General features: G+C 46.0%; 1 non-coding gene and 1 pseudogene across 1 annotated transcript; one reads left to right on the forward strand and one right to left on the reverse strand.

Moving 5' to 3' along the window:
* Positions 1-2,561: 2,561 nt before the first annotated feature.
* LOC143101348 (NADH-ubiquinone oxidoreductase chain 6-like) lies at positions 2,562-3,082 on the reverse strand (annotated as a pseudogene).
* Positions 3,083-5,505: 2,423 nt separating this feature from the next.
* On the forward strand, positions 5,506-6,458 carry LOC143101352 (18S ribosomal RNA). Its single transcript, XR_012982280.1, has one exon. It is a non-coding gene; the product is annotated as an 18S ribosomal RNA (ribosomal RNA).
* Positions 6,459-8,317: the final 1,859 nt, after the last annotated feature.

Genomic DNA, 8,317 nt, shown 5'->3' on the forward strand with positions numbered 1-8,317 from the left:
ACCATACTTACTCAGTAAGCCACATAGGCCTAGTAGCTGGGGGTATTCTTATTCAAACCCCCTGAGGCCTAACCGGAGCAATTATTTTAATAATTGCCCACGGACTAGTCTCATCGGCATTATTCTGTCTGGCAAACACAAGCTATGAACGAACACACAGCCGAACCATGGTCCTAGCACGAGGCATGCAAATACTATTCCCCCTAACAGCCACATGATGATTTATTGCTAACTTAGCCAATCTTGCACTCCCCCCACTCCCTAATCTTATGGGAGAAGTAATAATCATTACAACCATGTTTAACTGATCTCCTTGAACCCTCGTCCTAACAGGGCTCGGCACCCTGATCACAGCCGGCTACTCCCTCTACATGTTCCTAATGACTCAGCGAGGCCCAGTACCAGCACATATTACAGGATTAACCCCTTATCACACACGAGAGCACCTTTTAATTGCCCTTCACTTAATCCCAGTTATCTTACTTATCCTTAAACCAGAGTTCATGTGAGGATGATTCTACTGCAGGTATAGTTTAACGAAAATGTTGGATTGTGATTCCAAAGACAGGAGTTCAAACCTCCTTATCCGCCGAGAGAGGCCTGTAGCAATAGAGACTGCTAATCTCTACCCCCGCAGTTAGAGTCTGCGGCTCACTCGGCCTTTGAAGGATAACAGTCATCCGTTGGTCTTAGGAACCAAAAACTCTTGGTGCAAATCCAAGCAGAGGCTATGCAAACCACACTGATTTTATCATCATCACTTACACTAATCTTTGCCCTCCTAGCCTACCCTATTCTTACAACGATTGACCCTACACCAAAACCCCCCGGTTGAGCCGTGTCCCACGTAAAAACCGCAGTTAGTGCCGCATTCGTGGTCAGTCTTTTACCCTTATTCATCTTTCTAGATCAGGGAGTAGAGACAATCGTTACCACCTGACACTGAATAAACACATCCACTTTCAACATTAGCATTAGCCTAAAGTTCGATGCCTATTCAATTATCTTTACGCCCATCGCCCTTTACGTGACCTGATCCATCCTTGAATTTGCCTCCTGATACATACACGCGGACCCCTACATGAACCGATTCTTTAAATACCTCCTCATGTTCTTAATTGCTATAATTATCTTAGTTACAGCCAACAACATATTCCAACTATTTATTGGTTGAGAAGGAGTAGGAATTATGTCCTTCCTACTAATCGGCTGATGATACGGCCGAGCCGATGCCAACACTGCAGCCTTGCAAGCCGTAATTTATAACCGAGTAGGAGACATCGGACTAATTATAAGCATGGCCTGGTTTGCCATGAATCTTAATTCATGAGAAATACAACAAATCTTTGCACTCTCCCACAACATAGACATAACCCTCCCCCTTCTAGGCCTAATCATTGCCGCAACAGGCAAGTCGGCCCAATTCGGACTTCACCCTTGACTGCCTTCCGCAATGGAAGGTCCTACGCCAGTCTCCGCCCTACTGCACTCAAGCACAATGGTCGTAGCAGGAATCTTCCTCCTTATTCGACTGCACCCTCTTACCCAATCTAACCCCACAGCATTAACCATTTGCTTATGTCTAGGTGCACTAACAACACTATTCACTGCCACATGTGCTCTCACCCAGAATGACATTAAAAAAATCGTAGCCTTCTCTACTTCAAGTCAGCTGGGACTTATGATGGTAACAATTGGGCTTAATCAGCCCCAATTAGCCTTCTTCCACATTTGCACCCATGCCTTCTTCAAAGCAATACTCTTCCTCTGCTCCGGATCAGTAATCCACAGCCTTAACGACGAACAAGACATCCGGAAAATAGGAGGCCTGCACAACCTAGCACCTTTACATCTACCTGTCTGACAATTGGAAGCCTAGCTCTAACAGGAACCCCCTTCCTGGCCGGCTTCTTCTCAAAAGATGCCATCATCGAAGCCCTAAACACCTCTTACCTAAACGCCTGAGCCCTTGTCCTCACTCTAATTGCAACCTCTTTCACGGCTGTCTATAGCTTCCGAGTTGTATTCTTTGTTACCATGGGAACCCCCCGATTCATGCCTCTCTCTCCAATCAACGAAAATGACCCTGCGGTTATCAACCCAATTAAACGACTGGCCTGAGGCAGCATTGTAGCAGGACTAATTCTTATTTCAAACACCCTCCCTACAAAAACACCCATTATAACCATACCCCCTATACTAAAACTAGCTGCTCTTATCGTCACAATCATTGGACTTCTAACAGCCATAGAACTAGCCGCCCTTACTGCCAAACAATTTAAACCTACCCCAATCATTAAACTACACAACTTCTCAAATATACTTGGCTACTTCCCCGCAACAGTACACCGCCTGGCCCCTAAACTAAACCTGGTTTTAGGCCAAACAATGGCCAACCAACTAGTAGACCAATCCTGATTTGAAGCCGCAGGCCCCAAAGGGCTAGCTTCAGCCCAGGCAAAAATATCCGCCGCCACTAGCGACGCCCAACGAGGGATCATCAAGACATATCTAATAATCTTCATAATCACCACAGGACTGGCCACCCTTTTAGCCTCTACCTAAACAGCCCGTAAAGCCCCCCGACTTAAACCACGAGTCAACTCTAACACTACAAATAGGGTTAGCAATAAAACTCAAGCGCATAACACTATCATAACACCCCCTGAAGCATAAAGCATAGAAACCCCACCAACATCTCCCCGAACCATCAACAATTCTTTACAGCTACTCAACACCCCCGCACTAAAATCATATCATGACGAGCCAAAATAAAGTAGCCCTGCAACGACTACCACAAAGTAGAACATTGCATGCTCAAAGACAGACGCATCCCCCCAGCTTTCAGGGTGCGGGTCAGCTGCCAAGGCAGCCGAATACCCAAAAACTACTAACATCCCCCCTAAATAAATTAAGAAAAGAGCCAAGGCCAGAAACGGAGACCCAAACATTGCTAAAACAGCACAACCCGCTCCAGAAGACATCACTAACCCTAATGCCGCGAAATACGGGGCAGGATTGGTGCAACACCTACCATCCCTAAAACAAACCCAAATAATCAAAGACACACAAAGTATACCATAATTTCTACCCGGATTCTAACCGAGACCAATGACTCGAAAAACCACCGTTGTTATTCAACTATAGAAACCCTAATGGCAAGCCTACGAAAAACCCACCCACTCCTAAAAATCGCTAACGACGCACTAGTCGACCTCCCAGCCCCTTCTAACATTTCAGTCTGATGAAACTTCGGCTCACTTTTAGGGCTGTGTTTAGCAGCACAAATTTTAACAGGATTATTCCTGGCTATACACTACACTTCTGACATCGCAACTGCATTCTCTTCTGTTGCCCACATTTGCCGTGACGTAAACTACGGCTGACTGATCCGAAGCATGCACGCAAACGGAGCATCATTCTTCTTTATCTGCATTTACGCCCACATTGGCCGAGGACTTTACTACGGCTCATACCTTTACAAAGAGACATGAAACATTGGAGTAGTCCTTCTCCTTCTTGTTATGATGACTGCCTTTGTAGGCTACGTTCTCCCCTGAGGACAAATGTCTTTCTGAGGGGCCACTGTAATTACCAACTTATTATCTGCCGTCCCATATGTGGGGGGCGCACTAGTAGAGTGAATCTGAGGGGGCTTCTCCGTAGATAACGCCACTCTAACCCGATTCTTCGCATTCCACTTCCTATTCCCTTTCGTAATTGCAGGGGCCACAATCCTCCACCTTTTATTCCTACACGAAACAGGATCAAATAACCCTGCCGGCCTTAACTCGGACGCCGATAAAATTTCATTCCACCCATACTTCTCCTACAAAGACCTTCTAGGCTTCGCAGTTATACTACTAGCACTAACCTCATTAGCCCTCTTTTCACCCAACTTACTAGGAGACCCAGATAATTTTACACCCGCCAACCCCATGGTCACCCCACCCCATATTAAACCAGAGTGATACTTCCTATTTGCCTACGCCATCCTGCGTTCAATCCCCAACAAATTAGGCGGAGTACTAGCCCTTCTATTCTCCATTTTAGTACTAATGGTTGTTCCCATTCTACACACCTCAAAGCAACGAGGTCTAACATTCCGACCTATTACACAATTCCTATTCTGAACTTTAGTAGCAGACGTCATCATCTTGACATGAATCGGAGGAATACCAGTAGAACACCCATACGTCATTATCGGGCAAGTAGCCTCAGTCATCTACTTCTCTGTATTCTTAGTTCTCGCCCCGCTAGCCGGATGAATAGAGAACAAAGCCCTAGAATGAAACTGCCCCAGTAGCTTAGTTCAAAGCGCCGGTTTTGTAATCCGGAGACCGGAGGTTAAAGTCCTCCCTGAGGCCCAGAAAAGAAAGATTTTAACTTCCACCTCTAACTCCCAAAGCTAGTATTCTAAGTTAAACTATTCTCTGGCGACACGCCGCCCGCCGCCCGCCGCCAAATATATGTACTTTGGTATACAAATGTTGTATACTCATAGTATGTACAATATCCATGCACAGATGGATATAGTACATACTATGTATAATTATACATATATATATGGTGTAGGTACATACTATGTATAATCCCCATTCATATTATGTCAGGTAAATGACTGCTTTACATTACATAACTGAATCTAAGAACAACACAATAATAACCAAATAACAATAAATAAGGACAAAGCAAGTAATAATTGAACTAAGGTATACATAAGCATTAAATTAAGATTCAGAATATAAATAAGAAAACCTGATAAATAGATTAATCCCTATTACTCCATCAAACCATTTTCCTTGCGTTACCCATCAAAAATAGATATATACTTATTTAATGTAGTGAGAACCGACCAACACGACTAAATCGTGCATACTCTTAATGATAAGATCACGGACAAAAATTGTGGGGGTTTCACAGAATGAACTATTCCTGGCATTTGGTTCCTATTTCAGGGCCATAAATTTATAATCCCCCTAAGAATTGAACTTTCCAGGCATAAGTTAATGGTGGCATACTAACGACTCGTTACCCACCATGCCGGGCGTTCACTATACATGCATCTGGTTCCTTTTTTTTCCTTCACTTTCACTTGGCATTTGGCGACTCCTTCCTAATGTTAACGTTTAAAGGGTGTACATTTCCTTGAATGAGAAATAACTGTCCAATACTCCATCAACATTCATCGAAGAACCACATAAGTGATATCAGGTGCATAATAGATCAGTTCTCAACCCACACTACCCTATTATACTGCCCCCCTTCTTTGGAAAACTAGGAGGTTTTTTCGCGCGACAAACCCCCCTACCCCCTACGCCCGAAAAAGTCTAATATTCATGTCAAACCCCGAAACCATGAAAGACTCGACTGGCGTCTTCAACGAGTTCTGTTACGTGTTGGTATATATAGTGTTGCAAAAAGATGTTACTGTGTGGCTAGTGTAGCTTAAGCAAAGCATAACACTGAAGATGTTAAGATGGGCCGTAGAAAGCCCCACGGGCACAAAGGTTTGGTCCTGACTTTATTATCAGCTTTAACCCAATTTACACATGCAAGCCTCCGCACCCCTGTGAGGATGCCCTCAATCCCCCGTCCGGGGACGAGGAGCCGGTATCAGGCACACTTTTTAGCCCAAGACGCCTTGCTTAGCCACACCCCCAAGGGAATTCAGCAGTGATAGACATTAAGCCATAAGTGAAAACTTGACTTAGTCAGGGTTAAGAGGGCCGGTAAAACTCGTGCCAGCCACCGCGGTTATACGAGAGGCCCTAGTTGATTCACTCGGCGTAAAGAGTGGTTATGGAGAATAAAATACTAAAGCCGAAGACCCCTTAGGCCGTCATACGCACCTAGGGGCTCGAATTATAGACACGAAAGTAGCTTTACCCCTTCCCACCAGAACCCACGACAGCTGGGACACAAACTGGGATTAGATACCCCACTATGCCCCGCCGTAAACTTAGATATTCCAGTACAACAAATATCCGCCAGGGGACTACGAGCGCCAGCTTAAAACCCAAAGGACTTGGCGGTGCTTCAGACCCCCCTAGAGGAGCCTGTTCTAGAACCGATAACCCCCGTTCAACCTCACTACTCCTTGCTTTTCCCGCCTATATACCACCGTCGCCAGCTTACCCTGTGAAGGTACTACAGTAAGCAGAATGAGTAATACTCAAAACGTCAGGTCGAGGTGTAGCGTACGAAGTAGGAAGAAATGGGCTACACTATCTGATCCAGATTATTCACGGAAGGTTGTCTGAAACGACAATCCGAAGGTGGATTTAGCAGTAAAGGGGGAATAGAGTGCCCCCTTGAAGCCGGCTCTGAAGCGCGCACACACCGCCCGTCACTCTCCCCAACAACCGCCTACACCAAGGTAAATAACACAACATCCGTCACAAGGGGAGGCAAGTCGTAACATGGTAAGTGTACCGGAAGGTGCACTTGGAATAATCAGGGTGTGGCTGAGACAGTTAAGCGACTCCCTTACACCGAGAAGACATCCATGCAAGTTGGATCACCCTGAACTAAACAGCTAGCTCAGACTATAAAAACCAAATTAATGATATAGATAGTCCTACAAAAAGCTAAAAGCACAGACTAAACCATTCGACCACCCCAGTACGGGCGACAGAAAAGGAAATAAAGACGCTATAGACAAAGTACCGCAAGGGAAAGCTGAAAGAGAAATGAAATAACGCACTAAAGTAGATAAAAGCAGAGACTACATCTCGTACCTTTTGCATCATGATCTAGCCAGTAACCTCAAGCAAAGAGACCTCTAGTTTGAACCCCCGAAACCGGACGAGCTACTCCGGGGCAGCCTATTATAGGGCCAACCCGTCTCTGTGGCAAAAGAGTGGGAAGACCCCCGAGTAGAGGTGAAAGACCTACCGAGTCAGGTTATAGCTGGTTGCCCAAGAAATGAATAGAAGTTCAGCCCCGCTGCGCCCTCGCCCACAACAGTTTTACTTAAACAAGGCACAAAGGACACCCGCGGGAGTTAGTCAAGGGAGGTACAGCTCCCTTAACAAAGGACACAACCTTAAACAGGAGGCTAAGGAATATATTAAACTAAGGCCCTAGGTTTCAGTGGGCCTAAAAGCAGCCATCTGAACAGAAAGCGTTAAAGCTCAGACCAACCCAAGCCTATTATAACATTAAAATCTCCAAAGCCCCTAGTATTACTGGGCCATCCTATGCCCCCATAGGAGGGACCATGCTAGAACGAGTAATAAGAAGAAAGACCTTCTCCCAGCACATGTGTAAGTCGAATCGGACATCCCATCGACAATTAACGAACCCAACAAAAGAGGGCAATGCACCACCGCCGCCCTAGGCCGAGAAGACCATGTAATAGAACATCGTTACCCCCACACAGGAGTGCTTAAATCAAGGGAAAGACTTAAAGGATAAAAAGGAACTCGGCAAACCTAAACCCCGCCTGTTTACCAAAAACATCGCCTCCTGCCACCACTAATTATAGGAGGTCCCGCCTGCCCTGTGACCAAAAGTTTAACGGCCGCGGTATTTTAACCGTGCAAAGGTAGCGCAATCAATTGTCTTTTAAATGGAGACCTGTATGAATGGCATAACGAGGGTTTAACTGTCTCTTTTTCCCGGTCAATGAAACTGATCTACCCGTGCAGAAGCGGGTATACACACACAAGACGAGAAGACCCTATGGAGCTTTAGACGCCAACCAACCACGAAAAGCGGCCGCTAACTGGACCCTCAAACAACGTGATTATGGCACAAGCGTCTTCGGTTGGGGCGACCACGGGAGATAACAAAGCTCCCGAGTGGATAGGGGAACACCCTAAAACCCAGAGCCACAGCTCTAAGTCACAAAACATTTGACCAATAATGATCCGGCTTTATGCCGACCAACGAACCAAGTTACCCTAGGGATAACAGCGCAATCCCCTCCCAGAGTCCATATCGACGAGGGGGTTTACGACCTCGATGTTGGATCAGGACATCCTAATGGTGCAGCCGCTATTAAGGGTTCGTTTGTTCAACGATTAAAGTCCTACGTGATCTGAGTTCAGACCGGAGTAATCCAGGTCAGTTTCTATCTGTGAAGCCACCCTTCCTAGTACGAAAGGACCGGAGTGATGAGGCCCATGCTTTAGGCACGCCTCCCCCCAACCTGCTGAATACAACTGAAGCAGGTAAAGGGGGGCAACCCCCGGCCCAAGAGAAGGGCGCGCTAAGGTGGCAGAGCCCGGTAAATGCAGGAAGCCTAAGCCTTCCCTCCCAGAGGTTCAAATCCTCTCCTTAGCTATGCTTCACATTATCATAGCCCACATCA

This window comes from Alosa pseudoharengus, unplaced genomic scaffold, assembly GCF_046254945.1.
Source record: "Alosa pseudoharengus isolate Yale_2024_CS ecotype anadromous, Long Island Sound unplaced genomic scaffold, YU_APseudo_1.1 YU_APseudo_1.1_scf_323, whole genome shotgun sequence".
Classification (NCBI taxonomy): Eukaryota; Metazoa; Chordata; class Actinopteri; order Clupeiformes; family Clupeidae; genus Alosa; species Alosa pseudoharengus.